General features: G+C 33.0%; 1 long non-coding RNA gene across 1 annotated transcript; it reads right to left on the bottom strand.

Annotated features, from left to right (window-relative positions):
* Positions 1-10,142: 10,142 nt before the first annotated feature.
* LOC143078021 (uncharacterized) lies at positions 10,143-18,414 on the bottom strand. The gene is made up of 3 exons (XR_012979000.1): positions 18,294-18,414; positions 10,889-11,002; positions 10,143-10,370 (listed from the first exon to the last, which is right to left on the bottom strand). It is a non-coding gene; the product is annotated as an uncharacterized LOC143078021 (long non-coding RNA).
* Between the last annotated feature and the right edge of the window lie 6,245 nt (positions 18,415-24,659).

Below are 24,659 nucleotides of genomic sequence, written 5' to 3'. Positions count from 1 at the left end.
GGCCATATTCCGTACTTGGTACAGGACATTTTAAAAGGAAAAAATGGTGGATTGAACCTGGTTGTTGTGGCATGCCAAACCTCCCTTTTTATGGGGTTCGTGTTGTTTATTCTTTAGTTTTCTATGTTGTGTCGTGTGTGCTATTGTTTTTCTGTTTGTCTTTTTCATTTTTAGCCATGGCGTTGTCAGTTTGTTTTAGATTTATGAGTTTGACTGTCCCTTTGGTATCTTTCGTCCCTCTTATGGCCATGTGAAATATAACATTAAAATGACAACACAACATTACAGGACTTCAATATAAATAAATAGGAGAACACAATTGACAAAGAAACACACGAATAATGGCTAACAAAAGGCAACAAGTTAAAAATTTTAATACGCCAGAAGTGCATTTTGTCCACACAAGATCTACTAGTGACGCCCAGATACAAAAGTTTGAAAGCCGAAACAAGTACAAAGTTGAGCAGTATCGATGATCAAAAGTTCAAAAAAGTTGTACCAAAAACGGCCAGGGTTTCAAAACATTTTATTTTTAGATACATTTATCATATTAGCATCTGACTCACCCTGGGTTCGAAGTGTTCAAACTATGGATTTCTATTTCATAATAAGTCAGCTGATGAAATCTTGACGACCTTTTACAACATCATGTAATTATATTTTATTGCATGTGTCAAACTATCACAATCGAAAAGGTGGATAGTCCAATCCGATATCCATTTGCGCCTGAAAGTATTATATGCGCCAAAACTCAATTCATACCTTTTAAAACGGTAATTGGCGCAAATTGAATCCGGCCCTTTTAATATAATGGACATATGCATGGTGATGATTTCAATTTCTTGGCGATATGAGATTTAAAATTATGTGATATGTACAAGATAAGACACGTGTTGTAAATACAGTCAAACAGATTTTTTTACTTTGCAAACCGGGTCAAAATACAAACTGATTATATTCAAATAGAATGTAAGATTTTATTTACCGTGAAGTTTGCAGATTCTAACAAATTGTCAATTTTCGGAATTTCAATATTTGTGTTTGAAAAAAAGGGGAAAGATAACAGAGGGACATTCACACTCATAGATCAAAAATAAATTGACAACGCCTTGGCAAAAAAAAAAGAAAAGACAAACAGACACATATTAGTACAAACGACACAACATAGAAAACTAAAGACTAAACAACACGAACCCCACCAAAACAGGGGGATATCTCAGCTAGGTGCTCTGGAAGGGTAGGTATATCCTGTTCCACATGTAGTATCCATCATGTTGCGCATGTTATTACAAACCCGGTTAATAGTCTAATTCGGTAGGTCACATTCGTGAAAAGGGAACGGAATTGTTGTTACGAAATAAAAAAACAGATCCGAGATCATCTGTGAAACAGATATTCCATAATGGTCAACCAACTCGTGATGGTATCAGTAACATTTTCTAATATATTATTTCAACTTCACCATTTGAAACTCTCTTTGGTTTAATAGCTTCCTAGTGAGCAGCAATCCTCTTTCAAGAAAATCATGAAAGGCGATACAAGCCCGGCAATATTGTATCAATTGGGAGACATATATTCCGGAAGCAGATGCTGCTGGAATATTGCTACATAAAAATGGAAAGTTCACAATTGGGAAGCTAAACTCATCTCTATTGTTTTAAAGTTTTGTTTTCAACCGACCCTCATTGTAAATTTCTAAATGTAAGTCAAGATATGAGGTAGACTTAACTTTATCTGTTGTATCCTTTATCTCTAATTCGATGGGATAGATGAGTTCAGCGAAGACACCAAATTTTTTATTATTTAGTGAGAGAACAGCACCTATATAGCGGAAAGTAAAGTTAAAGAAGATGTTTTTTCTTCTAAAAAGTTCCGGTAAGAAGTCAGCCTTATAGGAAAAAACGATCAATTCGATAGTTTGTTGAAAAAACACGTCCTTTAAACGTAACAAATATTTTGTCAATCAATAACTCAAGCATCTTGATAATTTTAGTTTCATATTATTGTTTGTTTGAATCAGAGTGATTCTTTACAAAGTAGGATTTATCCCTCCCCACGACAAGACACTTGTATCTACGTTGGCCATTTTTTTTTTTTATGAAACAAAGCAATACCAACACTTTCAATTTGTCTTTTAGTTTGGAATTGAGAATACTTGTGTAAAGTGTAGAAAAGTGAAATGTTTTAATAATCTTGCAAGATGAAATAGTCTAATATTGTATGTACTCTAAAAGGTCTTTCGAATTTTTTAGTATCCACATCTGATGCACAACGTCTCTAGAATAGGCACAATAACTTTGAAACCCGGCTTTGATTGTTGATAAAACTGATGTTAATCATTTAGAGAGATTTCGTAGAGCACTTGGAAGACCAAGCAATATACTGTTACGAAACGGCTGTTTGTAACGACACTAACGTAGTTTATGTATCCAGTACAGTGATGGAAGATCCAGGTCTTCACCTTTGGTTGAAATTTCAAAGGAACATAGAACAGACCTATGACAATCCAGGATTTCCTCTTCCGTATGTGTCGTGGGGGTATATGTTCAGTTCCCAAATGAATTGTCAATACCTAATTCATTTATCAAGCAGTTTATGTAATATGATTTTCTCACAATAACGATGTTGTTCGGGGCTATATCTGTGGGGAAAACAACATATTTGTCATGGAGGTAGGACGTACAAGTGTTTTGCAACATTTGGGTCTTTAAAGATTGACTTAACATGGGTACTGATATCCCCATTCAGTTTCTTCATTCTGATTTGAATCAACGACCTCCCGACCTTTTAGTCTTAATCCATTCAAAAGGAGTATCTTCGTCTTCCGTCTTGCGCCTAGCCCATTGCCTGGCCTCATCCTCGACTGAATCCATCAGTATTTTGAAATTGATAGATTTAAGCTCACGATATGTGGGACCTTTGGATTACACATTTCGCAGGGTTATTGACAATGTTGAGGTCTCCGTAATAACGTGGCAAGCCCGATAATATGTGAATTGGGAACTAGCACAGGTGCAATCAGGAGGTTTATACTTGAAGTCGTCAATATCCTGCATATGTGTTTGTAATTGAAAATTTTAGTTCAATTGGTTTGGTAAGGTATAAAAAATGATTGGTATAGACTGATCTTTTAAAAAAAGTATTTTCGATTGAAATACCGGTAATTTATGATGACGGATATTGCCCAAGTTGAGGCCATCAAGACCTTTGTTGGCAATGGAAAGTTTAAGAAAAGAACTTTTCTCTTTTTCATTTTTTCCAATGCGAACTGGTTTGAAAAGTCTGTGACTTGCAATATCCGAAATGATAAATGTAAGTTTTTATTGGTTTGAATGAGGGTTTGTAACAGCGGTTTCCAAAACATAAATTGAACAGAGAATGAAGTTTTGATAGGGGTAATGCATAAAGTTTCGTTCGAATGTGATGAATACCTAACGGCTTTTGTATAAATGTCAGCAAGTCATTAATAGAGACACCATGCAGAGTTGTTGATGTATAATGACGATGACGATGACTACATCTATGTCGAGGCGAAGAGTTCGAAAATGGTGGTATATAATGTCGCTTGCATTGTGGCATTGTGGCACATGCGTTTGTTTATCCTTCTTTCATTAGTTTCTATGTTGGGTCTTGTATACTATTATTTATAAAAAAGATGTGGTATGATTCAAAATGAGACAACTCTCCACAAGAGACCAAATGCTACAGACATGAACAATTTATCAGTTTGTCTTTTTCCTTTTTAACCATGGCGTTGTCAATTTATTTTCGATCTATGACTGACTTGTCAGACAACACCGTGTCAATTATGATGTTTGTTTCTGATCTTTTTATCATGGGCGACATCCGCGAAAGTTTTTTGTTAGATCTTCGTAAATTCATTTATTATTGCTACGGGGCTGATGATATCCACGGGGGAAAATTTTCCACCAGCAGAGACATCGACCCAGTGGTTGATATTGTTACTGGGTTGACGATGTCATCGGGGACAAAATGTCCACCAACAGATAAATAGACCCAGTGGTTAATACTGCTACTTGGCGAATATGATGTCTTCGGGGAAAAAATATCCACCAGCAGAGACATAGACCCAGTGGTTGATATTGATACTTGGCGGATGATGTCCTCAGGGACAAAATGTTCACCAGCAGAGACATCGACCCAGTGGAACATATTTTTTTGAAGTACAAGAGACACAATGTAAATATTAGATTATGTGAATTAATTGCAATTTTTTTGGCTCAAGTGAGATTTTTTTTCTTTTGATTTTACCTTTTAATAAAAGACTTTTCGTTTTGCATTTTCCTTGGAGATCGGTATTTTTGCTATTTTACTTTTTCAATGTTTGTTGCTATCACTGTTTCGATTTGCTCATTATTGTGTTACTACTAGTATATGAGTTTCTATCTTGACTGTCCCTGAATTACGAATCATTGTGATTCTCTTCTTGGAGAAGCTTGAAATATAACAATGAATTAAGTGTCCATAACTTAAGCGTTTTTGCAAAATTAATGGAAAAATTTGATTATGTTGAACTTTTTGTAGATCTGAGTGTGCTAATGATTTTAAAGCCTCCATTTCACCACTAACTACATATTTACGTTTACTATACCTGAAATATAAATTAGTATATATCATCCTTTAATGGCAATACGACTATAAGGAGTCAAATAAAAGTTTCGTTAAGTTGATTCTTTTTCAGATCTGATCTTCCTAATTATTTTTGCTATTAAAATTTTCACTCTATCTGATCTTCTTTTCAAGATGATAGATGAAAATGAAATGGTAGAATCCAATATTTTAGGGTAATTTTAATAAGAAGTCATCTTACACTTTTGAAATAAATGGCAGTAGGTACAGCTCACAATTTCAATCATTTCTGCCAAGTCAGATTTTCTCTCTCCATATCGGTTTCAAAGGTAATAGCTAAAACTTCGACGTTACTGATACGATCTATTTTTAGACATGTCTGCTAAGTTGTCATGTTGGCAGGCGGAGTCATTGGATGCATTTTTGAAACTTTAGATACTCAAATGATAATTGTGTCTAAGCTTGGTTCCAATAGCCCCTGCTAGTAGTTGCAGAGTAGAATATATAGCTATATCTCGAAAACGTATAGTTCAAATATATTTGATTAACAACCTCGCTTCGAACATTTTTGGTCAACCCTTCAACAAAATATTTTATAACAACTAACGTGTCGAATACGCGGTAAAGTAGTGGAATCTCTTTTTCTCATGTTTCAATGGAAAATGCCGTTATCTATGTTCCGAATTGAAATGTCGGGATATTTAATGAATCTAATTGTTGTTTGCCAACATGTGATTATTTTTAAACTAATCAAACTTGCCCGAACCGTTTTAAAAGGATATAGAATAACCGAAATTGAAGTATGATAAATGCATTGTTTCAAAAATAGTCATGATTGCCATTGATAAATTCTTCATCAGAAACCAAAATACGTAGAAATAAATAAAAAAAAAAGAAGATGTAGTGTGAATGCCAATAAGAAAACTCTCCCCAAGAGACCAAATGACGTAGAAGTAATATTCTCGTAATTTTTAAAAGTCAATAAATTTTGCAGAATTTAATTTTCATTATTATCAATATAAATCATTGTGTAAGAAGAACATCGATGGATTGATTTTCACGAATTCATTTCTGATAAAAGTTTGTAGTTTAAAACTAAAAAAATAAACATTACGTTTTTCCAGCGTAACAACAATCAGCATACTTAGACTCGGATAAAAGCAAGAGGTCTGCACACATAGCAATCATGATTTATGACTGCACATACATCGCTATTAACAAATTATTGAATTGAGAATAACATTTTAGTATGATCATGAGTAATCCTTAATGACAGATACTTTATGAATATGCTTAACAGAAACAATACTTATTCTATATATAAAAAAGAAGATGTGGTATGATTGCCAATGAGACAACTTCCCACAATGGACCAAATTACTTAGACATTAACAACAATAGGTCACCGTACGGCCTTCAAAAATGAGCAAAGCCTATACCATATAGTCAGCTATAAAAACGACGAAAACCACTCAATAACAAGCTACTGAATTTGGACAGGCATATACATACAGTATGTGTCGGGGTTAAACGATCAAGGGCATTCAGATAATTCACAAATGTACTATTACATGTATATCAAACTAAATTCAATAACGTGGGAACATTTTTTTTTAAATTTATTCAATTAACCAAATTGATAATTTAGAAGAAAAAAATAACCTTTTGAAGTAGAAATAGTTTCAGCGGCAAAATCTTGATTAAAAAATGTCGGTGAATTAAAAAAAAATAAAGTTTACAAATCTTCAATTTGGATGACCAACCGAGATGTCGTTTTGAAGATAAATATTTCGTACTTGACATAGGAGTTTACATGATTACATAGAGTAATGATAAAAATACACATAATTGCTGATCTTTCGAATGGGTATAAAATTGGATATTGGACACTGGAAACGAATTATTTATAATATTTTGTTTTTCTATATATTTCGTTAAATGTCAATATTGAGGTAGAATATATTAAATGTCTATTATCTATCCACTTAAAAAAGCGAAAGCTTTGAGATTTTCAGATTCAATCGCCTAATTACATTTTCTGGCTGGGTATATATATACATACACAAATAACAGTCAGTGGTATCATTTCCAGTTGATCTGCATAAATATCGGTAAGAAACCTTATTTATATATTAGCATTTCATATTCTAGGACAATTTTACAATTCTTAGTTACACGGAGTTTTATGAAATATTTGGTGTCTTTAATGTTGCTCATGAGCTCAATAATCTTTGATATCTATTTCGTTTCCATTGAAAACAATAAGCTAAATACGAAGTAAAATTAGACCAATATAAGTATTTCAAACAATTTATTATATCAGTTTTACATGCAACTTACTATTTAAAACTCTATAGTAAAAAAAAGTATCAAAAGATGAAATGCTGAAACGCGATCAACCTAAATAAAAAAATCACTTTGCATCATTAATGGATATTATTGAGAGTAAATGTTCATGGATGCGTTATATTATATGTTTAAGGCATTCTCGGATTTAAAAACAGATTTATTTAGTTGGTAAAAAAGTATAATAACAAAAATATTGAAATCCAAGGAAAATTCAAAACGGAAAGTCCCTTACCAAATGGCAAAATCAAAAGATCAACTTCTCTGTTGACTTGACTTATCATTGATATTTTCATAATTATAAATAACTGTAAAACAAAACTTTGACTTTTTTTTAATGCTAAGACTTTTCTACCTTAGAAATAGGTTACCTTAGCTGTATTTGGCAAACTTTTAGGAATATCCTCAATGCTGTACAACTTCGTACTTTAATTGACCTTTTTAACTTTATTTCATACGAGCGTCACTGATGAATTTTTTGTAGATGAAACGCGCATTGTGCAAATACAAAATTTCAATCCTGGTATCTCTGATGAGTTTATTCATTCATTCGAATAATGTTTTTGTGTAAGACTGACATTATATCAATAAAACTGAGGAGTGATTTAGCACAGACATATTTCAAATTGAAATTTTTATCATATATATTTGAAATTTTTGCCTTATTCTTTATTTCAATGTTGTGTAATAATCGGGAGAAATCATCAACAGATGAAATCAAGAAATTGTTGTCGCTAACATCAATAACTTTGTCAAGAAACCATAACTGTTTGTCAGCTGAAAGACCCCACCCCCTTTTGCTTTGTTATTTTTTATGCACTAATGAATGAATATTTCATATTGAGGAATCTTCATTACAATGTAACTCATATTCGATTCAAAATGACCAGTAAATTTCGTATATACTCGACAAACTACGAAAATATATAATAGTATGTTATTTGTACATTTAAGAAAACAAATTTCCATTGTGGTTTCTTCGACCAGTGATTCTCCAAGCGCACTCCGTTATGTCTCCGGTAATTGTCTTACACATAGTAGCGCACTTTCTAAGTATTACCAAATATTGTTCGAGAGTTATCACCAAAATAGATTCTGTTGCCCTCAATTGTTTTCAATTTGTTATATAACTATTTATTCATTTATATGATAAAACACCATATTTCGTACATTTTTTGGGCTATTCCGAAAGCAATATTTAATGTACTTTCCACATGTAACACCTTACTGGAACTCTTCCCAATCGTTAAAACGAAACCCAGTAAAGTTCGAGTACTAATTAATTCGAACAAAGACAACTTTGACCGTTTATAAAAAAAAAGACAAATCAGACGTCTGTGGAGACAGATGGAGTTAGCGTTAAGACATGATAGACAGCCCGACAAAAACATGACTTTGTTCATTGCCAAAATATAAGTATCGACATGATAGAGCTCAATGACTGTTCATAACTGGAACGCAAAACAAAACCAATGTCAGTAAGTATATTAACTCTTGATTTTGTTATAAATTTCATCAAAAGTACCAGGATTATAAGTCAATACGCCAGAAGCGCGTTTCGTCTACATAAGACTCATCAGTGACGCTGAGATCAAAATAGTTATAAAGCCAAACATGTACAAAGTTGAAGAGCATTGAGGACCGTTTATAACATAGAATCGGATCAATTGTTATCTGAAACTACTAGATATTTCATACCAAAGATAATTCCTTTACACCATACTGTAACAAGAACTTACTTTTTCGCACATCTTTTAATACAGCTTGACTGTCCTGACTTTTGGTAAGATTATACTTATTTGTAATGCATCCTTGACATCTTTTATCGGCCTTATATATACTGGATAAATACTCAGCTAAAATCTGTCATAGTTGTGTGTTTTTGCGTTAATCAGTTTTTATTATTGTGTGATCGGTTTAGAAACAAATCATTATGTTGATAAAACCTTAAGGAAGTTCGCTGCTGAGTTTCAAAATAAATAGCTTCCCATAACACTAGTATATATTGATAGGGGATTAATTGAGGAATCAAAAAAGCAAAAAAAAATATAGGGGTTAATGTGCTTGTTTTCGAGATATTAGCCATTGAAATTTTGGTTGTTTTCTCTTGATTTTTCATAGCTTTATTGTTGACCAGTTAAAGTTCTCAAAAACTATGAAAAATAAGTAAGATTTTGTAAGACTTTTACAAATGTCTTATAATTATACATGTAAAAGATTTATAAAAAGAAAAATTGGGGTCCATGGGCAATTTTTTTAAGGCATTCAAATGAATAAAACCCGAGGATTTCGAAAAAAAAGTCAAAAACATGACAAGCAAACATCCTCAAAGGACACATTTTTTATGAGAGACCTTATGTGAAAATGGAGGTTTTCACTGTCCTTGGAATATGTTGAATACTACGCAAACAATATAACCTATTCCAGAAGAAATAAATACCACAGCGAATAGTAATCAGGCCAGCACAATTATCCTAAAATGACCTGCTTATTCATAGGATTACTTTAGAATTTCATAAATTTAAGTATTTGTTGACAACAATTGCAGCTGTACAGTAAAACACACAAAAATATTAATAATGTAAATTGTAGGATAAACTAAAGAATTAATATGCTAGCCAGTCTATTACTGTTTGCTCTGGCGTTAGGAACTGTATCAATGGGAACAGTTGACAAGAGATGTGCTGGTATGGATTCAGCATGCTGTTCCATTCAGGATGGTACATAGGTCCTGGATCTCAGGGACGCACGTTGTCAAATGTTTACAAGGAAAAAAGGCAAGCGTATGTTTGTCAGATTTGGTTTAAATGGTACATTTTGTCCGAAGTAGTTGTGCTATGGCTAGCCCACATTTCTTCTCCTCCTCCAAAACAAATCGGCATAATTACTTTTAACGGATTTATATACACCAAAACTTAATGAAAGTAGGGCCATCGACTCACTTTTCAATCAACTGAAATGCGAGTTAGCTGTACATCATATTGTAGAATATAGAATCATTGGATGTAGCTCAAACACATTGTTAACATTATACATGTATGAAAAGATATCATACGCGTCGAGAAATAAAGGGTGCATAACCTACATTGCAAATTGGTCCTGTATAAAAAAACACAATTAAGAAAACTTTTTTCAGTTCATGTCTGCTTGAGACTTAAATAGAGTTATATGTTAGTTTTTTTATTTTATTATAAAAATGGGCTGATTACATGCAAAAATAATTTTGTACAGTTGGTACATATTTTATTGTATTAAAGTCAAGCTTCTTATTTTTCTTTCCGTTGTCGCAACATGATTGGCAGTGATCGTTTCGATGGTGGATTTCTCTTCCTTAACATTTGTTGTCTGGCGTATTCCAAAAAGTAAGGTTTATATGTTAAAAATAACTGCATATCATCTAGATCTTCTGGATTTACCTCAGCAATATCTGTTAACTGGAAGTACAAAACAATTATATTAATTACGATCTTACATGTATAAATAATATAGTATATCGATGTTCAATTTATGTCCCAGAAATAAAACAAATATGTGCAAATAAAGTTTACAATTCAAAAGATATTTTTTTCTTAAATACACATGAGTTCACACTTGAATTATGATAAGGTTCGTGGTTCCAAATGTAATATATTCCTTGTATTGTTTTTATTGTAGTTTGTCTCTCCGTCGTTTCTCAAAATTACGACTCTCTCTTTTAATATTTGTTGCTATCAATGAATTGAAATGTTCATTTATTAAATAAAGTATTAAAACTTGTATATGTATTTCTATCGTGACTGTCATTAGATACAGTATGGGTTTTACTCATTGTCAGAAGCTGTCCGTTTACTCATAGTGCTTAAATTCGCTTCATTTGGACTGTGTAGGATTGTTCCCTAATTGGAAATAATACCAAACCTCATATTTCATAATATATATATAAATGATATAGATGTACTTATATAATACATACCTCGTCCTCTCGTCTTGTTGGATGTTCTGGACTTTCAAAGAACCAGCCATGTATACAGGAAATGTGAAGAGAAAGGACTGCCAATGAGATCAGTATCGTTGTATATTTCATTGTCTGAATAAAATATAAACAAAAAATCAGTACTTCTGTGATCCTTCTACACAATCTACTTAAAGTAAAAACATAAAAAAACTTCTTGATTTCAATTCCTAAATTGATTCAAAAACAACAAGAGAAACTTTGTCTGTATACGTGAATATTCAAATTACATTAAATTAAAAAATGGTATATTTTGAGCTACTAAAATTAAGTAACAAAAGTAAAACTAAGATTGAATGTTAGATATTGACTCTTGGATGAATATCATGTTTATTTTAGTAATGGATTGTAAAAAATACCCTGTACAAAGTTAGACATATGACAGTTATTGTCTATTCGTCTGATGTGTTTGAGCTTTTAATTTTGTCATTATGGACTTTAAGTTTTGAATTTTTCCCGGAGTTTGGTATTTTTGTTGTTTGATTTTTATTATCATTACAAGATCACGAACTAGTGAAATGTCAAAATTAAATTTGTCATATTTGATATAAATATAGGATTCTTCAAAGGCATCGATATCATTAGTGTATGCTTATTAAAATTGTCTTAAAAGCACATAAGTTACGTATAAGACAAAAGAATAAATCACGAATTTTATGGGTTTTTTATGTTTCAAACATTCTTCAAAGCGGAATTTAGAAATGATTTTAGCCATTACAGACTGTGCGATTCTATTTCACCAAAAAATACTTTAAACATCGCTGATGTGTAAGTGAAAAGTTCGGCCTAATCCGTTTTTATGCAACCTTGTTTTCCAATCATAATAGAAGTATTATAATAATATATGTTATTACTTTCACAATAGGATATTGTATAAACAAAAAAAAAAATGACAACCTTTAATTTGACCTATAGTGGACATTGGTTGCTCATGGTTGCTCATCGACGTCGCAATGTCTCCTGAGAAGTTATTAGTTATGACACTATATATGAAAAACATTATCAAGCTGACTTTCGTCAAGCGTAAAGCTGTCTTTAGACCATAAAAATACGATGAACAGATTATCGAGTTTTCTGAGAAAATACAAAGTAAATTTTAAGCCGTTCGACAAACTCTGAAGCTTTTTTATTCGTTCGAGCCTCTCACATATCAATATCAATAAGTAACAATATATAAACGTGCAGAAAACCCGACGATCTCTTTATATAATAGCAACCAGTGTGTATTGATAGAGGAAGCCGGAGTACCAGGCTGACTCGATGGACGTATTAAAGCAACTGACAATTGCACATGCAATAAGGAGCCATGGATCATCACCATCAGGAAATCAGGAAATGAAAAAGGGCAAACGGAAAGGTAAAGGCATTATCTTTAGAAAACGTTTTAATAGACAAAATATGCTATCTTTGAGATTGGATATTATATATGATGTCTTTTAACAAAAACTCAAAAGACAATCACAATCACAATAAATTTCATAGAAATATATTTTGATGGCTTCTCTTACGGATTTAAAAAATAATTTTCAAATTGTTGAAAACCTAGCATTTTATTGTATGATTAATTGTTAAGTATGTGGTTTTGGTGGGTTTTTTTTGTAGTTTATACCATGTTGGTGTATGTTTCGTCTAGGGTGATTTTTGGATGTCACCTTCCGCATTTTATTGAAAAATATAAATGAATAAATTCTTTCAGCCAATCGTTTTTATAGAACATTAAGTCTTTAAACGATCGTACGACGTCAGAAAAAAAAATCATTCGCATTGAACTACAATTGCTATTATTATCTTCTCATGATTGGATAATAAATTTGTGTATCTTCATTCTTATTATAGCAATGTGATTTTGAATTTGAAATAAATTGGGAATTGCACATTATGTTACTACCCAGTAGGAATTGATGAAAAAATGGATTAGCTGATTAAAATCTCCAACTTTACGTTGCTGTTAATAAGTCTGCTGATGAAATCATGAAGATCTTTTACAGCATCACTTAATGTTTGTTTTATTGCCTGGTTTTTTTGTTTTTTTTTGCATCTTCAAACTGTCATGATCCAAAAGGTGAATGGTTCGTTTGCTTATTATTTAATAGGCACTGTGATGATTTCAATTGTTGTGAAATATGAACAGAACATAGAAGTTAAAACAAACATATGTTGATGCTGATAAGACACTTTTTTTTGTATTTCTTATTGCGCAAATCAGGTAATGGTATTGAAAAGAAAACCACATGATGGGACTAATGGTTCTGTCTTGAATAATGTCATATGAAAGTAGTAATTTATATTGAATAGATGACGACAGTTGACGAAGGGTTAAAATGGTTAGATATTAAAAGGATGTCACATTTCCTTTAACTTTGCCGAAATTAGCAAAATTCAAATGAGTAGGTCCAGTAACATGAGTAAGACCCCAACATGTAGCAGTTTTACAAAAGTATTCAAATATAAAATTTATTTATTTATTGGAAAGTAAAATGCTTCTGCTACATAAATATGGGCTGTTTTTGACAACACAATGCAGAAATATTGGGTACTAGCATCATTAAGTCATGCTAAATTACTGAAATCTCCACAATTTTACCATTTTAGTTGAATTATATACGGTTTCCGTCAACAACAAAATAACAACGACCATCTAAAATTTATTTACGACAATATACACAAGTAAAGCACAATAGAATTATGAACTGTGTGTCACAAGAATGTATCAACGCCACAAAAAAATACGTCACTGGTAAAATAACAGTTAAATATAGAATATGGATAAAGTTTGTGCTGGTGTTATTTGATGCAGTTTCTATTCATTACAAAATTATTTAAATAGAATTGTGTTGATAACGGAAATAGATACTTTCGGAGCTTGGTGAACTAAATGGGTTTAAAAATAATAACCAAAAGTTAATCGAAGGTCAAAGTTTTGCCTGAAGGTAGGATATAGAATCTTAGTTTCATACAAGTAAGAGGTTTTTCGAGCTATGTGACCAAGTTAAATCTACATTTTCTACAAAAGAAATGCCTGTACAGAGTCATAATTATGGCAGTTATTTTGCATTCGTTTGATGTGTTTGAGCTTTTGATATTACCACTTGATAAGAAACTTTGCTATTTGAATTTTGCTTGGAGTTTTTTTTTTTTTTTTTTTTTTTTTTTTTTTTTTTCTTAGCAAATTCTTATATTGCAACGGAAACAGTTTACCTTAAGAAGTTGTATTAAATGTTAGATATTAAGAACTCATTTTTATCAGTACTAGAAGGGAAATTAGTTGACTCTTTTTTGTCAATGAATCACTCGACATCATTTAGAAACAGTGTTATGTACGCAAAACATGTATCACCCTCTTCACGTGGTAGAATAAATGTGTTATTAAATAATACAGTAGTCTTTTTAATTAGTTTCGTAATTCTTCCTGAAGGGTCTGGTAACACAAATACATCAATAACTACTTATCAAATTACTCCCTAATAATGTAAAGCAAATTCTCTGTAATTGCTACGATAATACGTTAACAGGTACACGTTCTTTAATAGTTATCCCACGATGACGCGGTGTGTCAGTGTAAGATCACCCCGATGGCCGGAGGCCAGAGGGTGATCTAACACTGACACATCAAGTCCGAGTGGGATAACTATTTTACATACCAGCTGTTTTAGATTAGACGAAAAACAATTTACAATTCATAAAATCTAGTTAATAACGCCTCACAACCATTATAATATACTTTATACATTACTATATGATTTATACCCTATTTGACACCCGAACACGATGAGTAGATATCAAATAATGTCAACTCGCCCCACTGGCAAATCGGACCAACCTATATCGTCACTTTATAAAAAATAATCGCCCCACTCTTGTTTACCGACTCGCCCCACTTTTGAAGAAGTGTAAAATCAAACTAAACAATCACTGACAACTCACTTATTAACGATAGGGGTTTAACCTCCACTGAAAAAAGGTCTGACAACTCGCCCCACTTATAAAAATATCTTGCGTCCTTTAAGTATGTTAAATTACTGACAGTTTGTATCCAGTCGTCTTGGTGTAGTGGTTGTGTCGTGGCTTGATATGCTAAAGGTCTAGAGTTCGAATCCCAGCATATACACTGGATTTTTTCTACGTGAATTTTGATAGATAGTCATTTCCTTATAATTGTATATTTAATTATAAGTTTTATAGTAGATTTGACATTCCCGCCAAAATGTTACAGAACATGCATAGCAAAGAAACTCAAACTGGGGTGATCTGGTTAGAACAAAGGAGCTGGGATGTAAAAAGTACATGAATATAGAATGAAAAAAGAAAGAAATAAGCCATTCATCTTTTGGTCTGAAAATAACAAACAAAACAGATTATAAGTGGTATGTGTAATGATAGACTCATCATATATACCAGGATTAAAATTCATTAGCATTTCGCCAGCAAAAGACTCTTTAGTGGCGCTCAAATAGAAAAAAAGTTATTGCGAAACCTATCATAGTTTTCCATAGATTCACCTGCAAGTTACCTGTCCATTTAAACTTTTGTAAGTTCTATTGTCCCATCTAACAAATACAACAGGTATTGTTCTCTGTGTAGTTTATTTGATGGGACCTTTAAATTTCTTCCAAGAGAAATCTATCACTCATTGATTAATTTACCTGAACAAAAAATTGAACTGTCAAAATGATAAAAATACATGTACAAATAATAAATAAGAACTCCTGCAAAACTGCATGTGGCATTGTATTTATTCAATATTAATAATACATTTTTAATAGTTTCAATATGATTCAAAAATTAAAAGTTGATTTCTGATCTAACTTTTGTAAAATTAACCTTATAACCTATAGGAGGGCTAGCTTGTCTAAGGGGGATTAGTTTGTTCATACTTCAGTATTTATGACAGTAAAATGAATCTCAGCCAAGTGTGCATTGCTATTATTTAGTTAAGTTAGTTTGCAAAATAAATTTCAAAGTCATTTTCAAGATTTCAAAATTAAAGCGTTTTTTTAATCAAATTAATCATGTAATTCTTAAAATATTTTTTTTATCTAAATTGATGTACTGTGTAAATAATGTATCCAATGCAAAATTTGCACTTTGTATGAATCAAAAGAACTACATAATAAATGAACAGTCAGACTCAACAATAACCAGGGGAGATAATTTTAATGAATATATCCACAGTGTTTAAAAATGTTCTCAGATTTTTCAAGCGTTATTCCATCTATAACTGCATCTCATATTGCAGCTCTTGTATGGTCAAAAGTAAAATAACAGTGATTTTATAAAATAAGAGTACAAATAAATCATTGTACAAATGTTACTTTTTGGTCTTCCCTTACATAAAAACAGCAAGAAAATTATTAATCTATTCAGATACATAGCTGAGAAATCAACATAAAAGGATAAGTTGAGATGAATAACTATTTGTGAAAATAAGTTGGTTTACAGAATTTGAAAAATAAACAAAAAACACACATTCATACACCTTGGGCATCTATTATATTGATTTCTGTCCTAATAAATACACTATTGACATCCTTTCATGAAAACATAACAAAACCTCAGTTTTGAATGAAGAATAAAAAACAACAACCAAGTTATATTGAACAATTACAAGTGTATTTTCATTTATTTGGAAGAATTTTTTTTTACTCAGGTAAATTAATCAATGAGTGATAGATTTCTCTTGGAAGAAATTTAAAGGTCCCATCAAATAAACTACACAGAGAACAATACCTGTTGTATTTGTTAGATGGGACAATAGAACTTACAAAAGTTTAAATGGACAGGTAACTTGCAGGTGAATCTATGGAAAACTATGATAGGGTTCGCAATAAGAGATCAAATACTTTACGAATTTGAAGAGCATAGATGACCCGAAATTTCGAAAAGTTTTGCCAAATAAAGCTACAGATATAGCAACACGAACATATTCTTTAGGTACCAATTTATTTTATTACAATATTAATTCACACCAATCGTATAAATGATACACAGCAAAAAAAACAACGCTTATAAAATGAGCAACACGAATCCCAACTAAAACACATGGACGATCTGGGGTGCATTAGAATGGTTGTAAGATCCTGCTTCACGTGTGACAACCGTCGTGTTGTAGATGGCCGTTGCATATTCTTTGATAAATCTCATTTGGGGAAAGCGGAAAGATTGAGGCATTAAAAATTCGAGAACAAAGTCATGGCTTTCTGTTACACAGAAACCCGTAACGATAAAAAGAAATCATAATGCCGTGCATAACATATGTTAAAAATGTACACTTGTATATTACATCATACTCAAAACGTATATTTTAAGTACCAGTGCAATTAACACCACAATTAATTCTGGTGTTTAACCAATTTTTTTTAAAGTAGTCTAAATTGATAACATGGAAGAAGTAATCGAATTGTAATTGTTAAAGACACAAAATCAACTCCTATATTAGTTTCAAGGGCTGAGCTGTTTTCAACAGATACAAAATTATTAATAATAATCGCTTTTTCCTTAAAGTTTGGTCAGCTTCGTAGGAAGACCAAGAAGATTTGAACTTTCAATAACCCTAGCTTTTTAACTTTTTTAACTAACCTAATCCACGTTTCAGTGAGTATATCCCATTGAACCTGATATCTATGATATTGCCAAAAGTAGAATATTTGCTTCAGATCTTTTTTGATTTTGTTCACGATAGTGACACAGATAAACGGATTCCAACAAGAATCTTTGACAAAAAAAATTTGATTTCCTCTTTCCCAATGACAACTTCCAATTTCCTATCTCATTTAGATATTTTAGTAAACACAGTATGTTACGCTCGCGCAATTTTATAATATAAAGACTTAAACAAGGGGTTTACTCCTTACTCCTGTCTCAAAAACTTCTCAAGCAGACTTAGCTTGCTTTTCGGTGTGAGCCAATGCTCTGTGTTGAAGGTCGTACCTTGACCTATAATGGTTTACTTTTATAAATTGTTACTTGGATAGAGAGTTATCTCACTTGCGCTCAAACCACATCTTTATATATCTATTAAAAAGAAGATGACTGCAATCGACAATAAATACGTTGAACGGTTACCATCACGAATTGGTTGACGGAAACGATGTGGTAATGTCTCACCTCAATATATATATTGTCGTCTTATCTGTAATTTTAACGATTGTGCATTTCTGTTTGTGTATGGATTCACATGGTTGTTAACGTCTGTATAGCAGGAAACGCTAATCCTGTTCCAACTTCAAAGAAATACTAATATTCACGAACTCAAAACACCGTTTATTTACTCTCATATATGTTTAAAATATAAATTGTTTGCCTTTTTTCCACTGACATGCAATGCAGTAATGTATACAAAATAATGTTATCTTAAACTAATACTTACAGCTTTAGAGATGTGCACTGCTCTGTTTCAAACTTCGAGATAGAGGCTTGCTTTAGTTCCCCTTTTATTTAATATTTGGAATGTACGTAGGTTAAATCAACCATTTATGGCAACGTAATATGTCCGCACCTGACTTATTAAAGGTAACTTCTGCTCGGGGAATAAGTTTATGATTTTGATCATGTTGTATGGAGATCTAATGATTTCCCAGAAGTCAGGGTGTTGATTATTTCTCTTCTAAAAACTCGATATATTTGTATATCTGATAGAAATCTTCAATAATTTCATTTATAATACAAGGAACGAAAATAAAAAATATGTCTAATTGAAAAATTGGAGTTTTATTACTTTCTAAGAATAATGAAATTTTAAGGAAAGTTATACACCAGTATATTACTCGATGTATCATTACTTGTTAGAATATATAAAACTGTTAGCAAGAACTAATTTGTTTAATATTCGATTTTTAAAAATAATTAGCAATGGTTAAAAAAAATTAGTATTATAAAAATGACCCAATAAGGAAGAACTATGATTTTGATTAGTTTTATCTAAAGGGATGTTTTAAACTTTTTCACACATAACTGTTTAATGTAGGTGTGCGTTTATTAATTCTAAAAAAAGTAATATGTTTTATAAGGAATTTGGCCACACATTTTTATAACACGATTTTGACTCTTGTTTTATCATTTATTAAGATAAGACGTCATTTTCCATGAATAATAACATTTAAACAGATGATTTGAAATTATAGTTTCAATTGGCTAGTTTTTACAATAAGCGATCTCATTTTAAGTCATATGAAACGAGTGTCCGGAGAAAAATAATGTTATTTTAATTCTTGAACCAAGGCATACAAACATCAGAAACTTAGTCTTCTGTGCACGATTTTATCATTTTTTTCGCATAAATTTCGTAAAATCTTTTTTTTTTTCAATCGGTCAGTGTTGTTGTGAAAATATGGCAGGTAATCAAAGTTCGTGTTTTGAAGCAGAATTTTAACGATTGTTGTCGAGAATACCGCGGGAGTCAAGACGTCGCGTTTTACCGTTATGTATCTGGGGTTGACGTCAGTGTGGGACGTCGCCTTAGTAGTTCTGTTATAATGAAGTAAACGTCAAACTGTATGGTTGTATTGTTTTCTGTATACGATATTAGAAGTTAGCCTCGACACTTATGGTGCCGTGACCAAAAGGGAAAATGGATACAACGCTGAAAACCGTTCGTTCCGGACATAAAGGAGCAATTACAAGACTTTGGAAGAATTTTGGAGACATACGAGACACTTCCGAAATAGAAATTGGGGACGTCACAGCTATTTTATATTCCGTGTTACAAAAAAAGGATATTCTTAAAGATCTGAAGGATAAAATTGTTGACGCAAGCTCGGATGAAGACGTGGTGTATGAAATTCAACAAACAGATGAGTACATGTTCGATTTAGATTTTAAAATTCGTCAAATTAGAAAACTCATTAATCCCTCCTAGTCATAATTTACCCGTCAATACTACCGTTTTTCAAGCTAGTAACGTTACTCCCTCTGATACACCCATGCATACCTTGATTTCACCTACAGCAAATAGTGTACCCACAAGCGACTCCTCTCAATTGAACCCGCACGCCAATTGTTTCACGACGACATCTCATGTACAATCGAATGCAGCCTCGTTTTATACAAGTATAACCCGCTATATCAGAGATTATTCCTACTACGAACCCGTCTATGCATATTCCAAGTTTACATTCGTCTTCTAGCACAAATAATCAGTACCACAAATTACCAAAGTTGAACTTGCCTACTTTTAAAGGGAATATTCTAGATTGGCAATCCTTTTGGGATTCATATGAGACATCTATTCACACAAATCCAACACTCAGCGACGTACAGAAGTTTAACTACTTAAAGTCACTAATACAGGGAGAAGCGTTTCATACCATATCAGGTTTTTCTATGACAAACACTTATTACGGCAAAGCTATTTCGTTGTTACAAGACAGGTATGGACAGATACATACTATAATACAAACATACATGCAAGCTCTACTTGAGATTTCGCCACCGATTTATACTTTAGTAAGCCTCCGCAATTATTATGACAAAACTGAAACTTAAGTACGAGGTCTAGAGTCACTCGGACAGACTACAGACACTTATGGTTCACTACTGGTACCCGTTATTCTGAAAAAGTTGCCCGCAGAAATACGCCAAAACCTAGCAAGACAACACGGACCGTCAAGTTGGAATTTGAAAGATTTGAGGAAGAGTATACTGAACGAAATTCAAATCATGGAGGCAGGACAAAATACAGGTACTTATCTTGATTCTATAGACCACCAGTTTGCAAACTCATCTATAAGTACATTTCACACAGGAAATAATTCACCACAAGGAAACACAACACACAACGCGAAGAAAAGCCAGCCCCGGAATATTAAGGAGAGACCATGTGTTTTTTTGTAAAGACATACATCCACCAACATACTGTACCAAGGTTAGTGATCATAAAGCCCGCATATCTATAGTCAAACGAGACAATTTGTGCTGTAATTGTTTAGGAAATCATCATGCTAATGAGTGTAAATCTAAAAGAACGTGTAGACACTGTGACAAGAGACATCATTCCAGCTTATGTAATGTAAGTAACCATGGTAACAGGGAAACTCAAAACAACCCAGATATACAGAATAATCAAAGTCAGAATCAATCTACATCTGTAAGTCTCATCAATACTACTGAAAACAAGGAAGATACGAACATTTTACATTCATCGTCACAGATGCGCACAACTGTGCTATTGAAGACGGCTGTAGCTCCTGTATGGTCAGGTAGTATATGTACGGATACGAATATTTTATTTGATGAAGGTGCACAAAGATCTTTTTTGACAGATGATCTAGCGAAATCATTGAATTTGAAAACTGAAGGAGTTGAAGTTGTACACCTATCGGCATTTGGAAAGGACAACACTAGCATGAGAGAACTACGTAAATCCACCGTATACATTGAAATAGGAAATAGGCGTAAATTTCCAATTGAAGTTCTAATTGTACCAACAATAGCAGTCCCACTTCAGAATCACATGCGCAACGTTAACCGAGATATGAACTATCTAAAAGAATTGAGACTCGCTCATCCAGTTACCAAAGAAGATTCTTTTGAAATCTCTTTACTTATAGGTGCCGACTATTATTGGGATTTTATTGAAGACGAGGTTATACGAGGAGATGGACCGACCGCGGTAAGATCAAAGCTTGGGTATTTGCTATCAGGACCCTTACAGTCAGGTATAGCACGATCGTCTACGATAGCTGGCATCTTTAACTTACTAGTTTCGCACAAATCAGAAGAATTTAACTTGGAAGCGTTCTGGAAACTTGAATTGATAGGCATAGATTCATCCGAAAATCATGAGAAAGAGACAAATTATTTGAAAGACTATCAGGAGTCATCAATTGAATTTCTAGGAGATAGGTATTCGGCGAAATTACCATGGAAACAAGATTACGAAGAATTCCCGTCAAATTATGATGTCGCAAAAAGGAGAACGGAGAATTTTATCAGAAGAATAGGCTAAGATGCGAACATGTTAAAGAAATACGAAGATATTATAAAGGAACAGGAACTTTGCGGATTTATTGAGAGGGTTGATGAATTAGAACCGACAATTAACAAGGTACATTATATACCACACCATGCCGTTGTTATGAAAGATTCCAGTACAACACCAATACGCATAGTGTATGACTGCAGTTGTAAGATGTATCAAAATCAACCTAATCTGAATGATTGCTTAATGAAGACTCCTCCAGAGTTAAACGACTTATCCAAGATCTTGGTAAGATTTAGACTTCATCGTTATGCTATCACTACCGATATTGAGAAGGCTTTTCTATATGTAGGACTCAACAGAGACGACTGAGATGTAACACGATTTCTATGGTTAAGTAACCCTTCAGAAGTAACCAGTCTGTTAATGACGTATAGATTTAAAGTGGTACTATTTGGAGCAACTTGCTCACCATTTATCTTGAGCGCTACTATGTTAAAACATTTACAGCAAACCAACAGTAATACCGCAAGAATGCTTGAACGTGATTTATATGTGGATAACATTTTGACTAGCATTGACAGAGAGAGTGACGCTCTAAACTTCTTTGAGTAAGCAAGGGAAATGATGAGTAAGGAAGGATTTAATTTGAGGTCTTGGAATTCGAACAGCATAAAGGTACGACAACAAGCAGTATCTCAGACTGTTTCAGACACGGACACAGACACGAAAGTATTGGGAATGAGATGGAATAGTCACACAGATTATCTTTTCTATCCACACAAATGCAAGGAAGAAAGTACGACAAAACTTGTAACTAAACGAGAAATATTGAGATAATCGTCAGTGACAATAACGGCTAAAATTTTGTTGCAAGAAATATGGAAACTTGGATTACAATGGGACAGTATAATAGAAGGAGACATATGTAACTAATGGATCGGTATACGCGAGAATATTGAGACCGCTACACAAACAGTATTTCCTCGATATTATTTCACTAAGACTACAGGATCAACACAATACAGTCTTCACATATTTGTTTGTACAAAGGCATATGGTGCGGTAGGATATATATATGTAATGGACAAGAGACAGTACTTGTAATGGCAAAGTCACGAGTAGCTCCCACACTCCCACAACTTGAGTTAATGGCAGCCGTAATCGGAGCACGCTTAGCTAAACATCTTCAATCAACGTTGGAGTGCGAAAACATCACGTTTTGGTCGGATAGCCAGATTGTTTTACACTGGCTTAAGTCAACAAAGACATTAAAACGTTTCATACAAAATCGTGTGAATAAAATAAACGAATTGACAAAATCATGGGAATGGAAGTATTGCCCTACAAGCGATAACCCAGCTGATCTAGTAACACGAGGGATAACGGCCGAACAATACACAAACAGCACATTATGGATTAAAGGTCCGCATTGGTTAACAAACAGTTCAACATACCCAAAATCAACATCAATCGACACGTCTTTATCAGTTTTGTTACAATTTCTAAACTTATTGTATTAAATGCCCATGAAAGAATTTGTCATTCCGGAGTAAATGCCACAATCGTACATTTGAGACAAAGTTTTTGGATACCCGCAATTCGACAGTTTGTACGAAAAACACTCAGGAAATGTGTTACTTGTAGGAAGGTTGTTGGACAACCATATGCAGCACCGGATCCGCCGCCATTGCCTAAATTTCGACTACAAGAAGCTGACCCTTTTACAGCTACAGGGATAGATTTCACAGTCGCATTACAAGTAAAAGATAACGAAAATATCATAAAGAAAGTCTAATGTAACAATGTTTTAGATTTTAGGGTTTTCGATATCACAAACTAGTCAAAACATTTACTAAATTTTATCATCGGTATAAGGACATCATTCGTAAATATAGCTCAACATGCAGACTTCTTATACGTTCAGGTATTTTACATCCAATTTTTTATGGAAATATTCTTTATAAAGCACTAAGGTGTCAGTATTCACCTCAAAAACTAACAAAACCTTTGAATAGACTTATTAAGAAGGGATATAGTTACGATACTGTTGTCAGGTCATTAAAGATTGCATATTTTGGCGTTAATATTGATTCACTTATAGGGTCTTTGCATCGGAACTAAACACATTTACTAGTATTCAAAAACCAGTTGTTGGCATGACACGGGTTATGTTCTTCTCATATATGTTATGATGGTATGATACTAAACCCCTAACGGGAAGGATTGTGCCTGATGTTCATATGATGAAATCATAACCTTTCAGTCAGTTTAATTGAAGTCTGGAGCTGGCATGTCAGTTAACTGCTAGTAGTCTGTTGTTATTTATGTATTATTGTCATTTTGTTTATTTTCTTTGGTTACATCTTCTGACATCAGACTCGGACTTCTCTTGAACTGAATATTAATGTACGTATTGTTATGCGTTTACTTTTCTACATTGGCTAGAGGAATAGGGGGAGGGTTGAGATCTCACAAACATGTTTAACCCCGCCGCATTTTTGCGCCTGTCCCAAGTCAGGAGCCTCTGGCCTTTGTTAGTCTTGTATTTTTAATGTTAGTTTCTTGTGTTCAATTTGGAAATTAGTATGGCGTTCATTATCACTGAACTAGCATATATTTGTTTAGGGGCCAGTTGAAGGACGCCTCCAGGTGCGGGAATTTCTCGCTACATTAAAGACCTGTTGGTGACCTTCTGCTGTTGTTTTTTTCTATGGTCGGGTTGTTGTCTCTTTGGCACATTCCCCATTTCCATTCTCAATTTTACATATGTTTATTCACTTGTGCCTCTACTAGAGCGATACACCTTGAAGTCGT

This window comes from Mytilus galloprovincialis, chromosome 6, assembly GCF_965363235.1.
Source record: "Mytilus galloprovincialis chromosome 6, xbMytGall1.hap1.1, whole genome shotgun sequence".
Lineage (NCBI taxonomy): Eukaryota > Metazoa > Mollusca > Bivalvia > Mytilida > Mytilidae > Mytilus > Mytilus galloprovincialis.
Note: the sequence above shows the minus strand (reverse complement) of the source record. Positions and strands in the feature narration are given on the sequence as shown.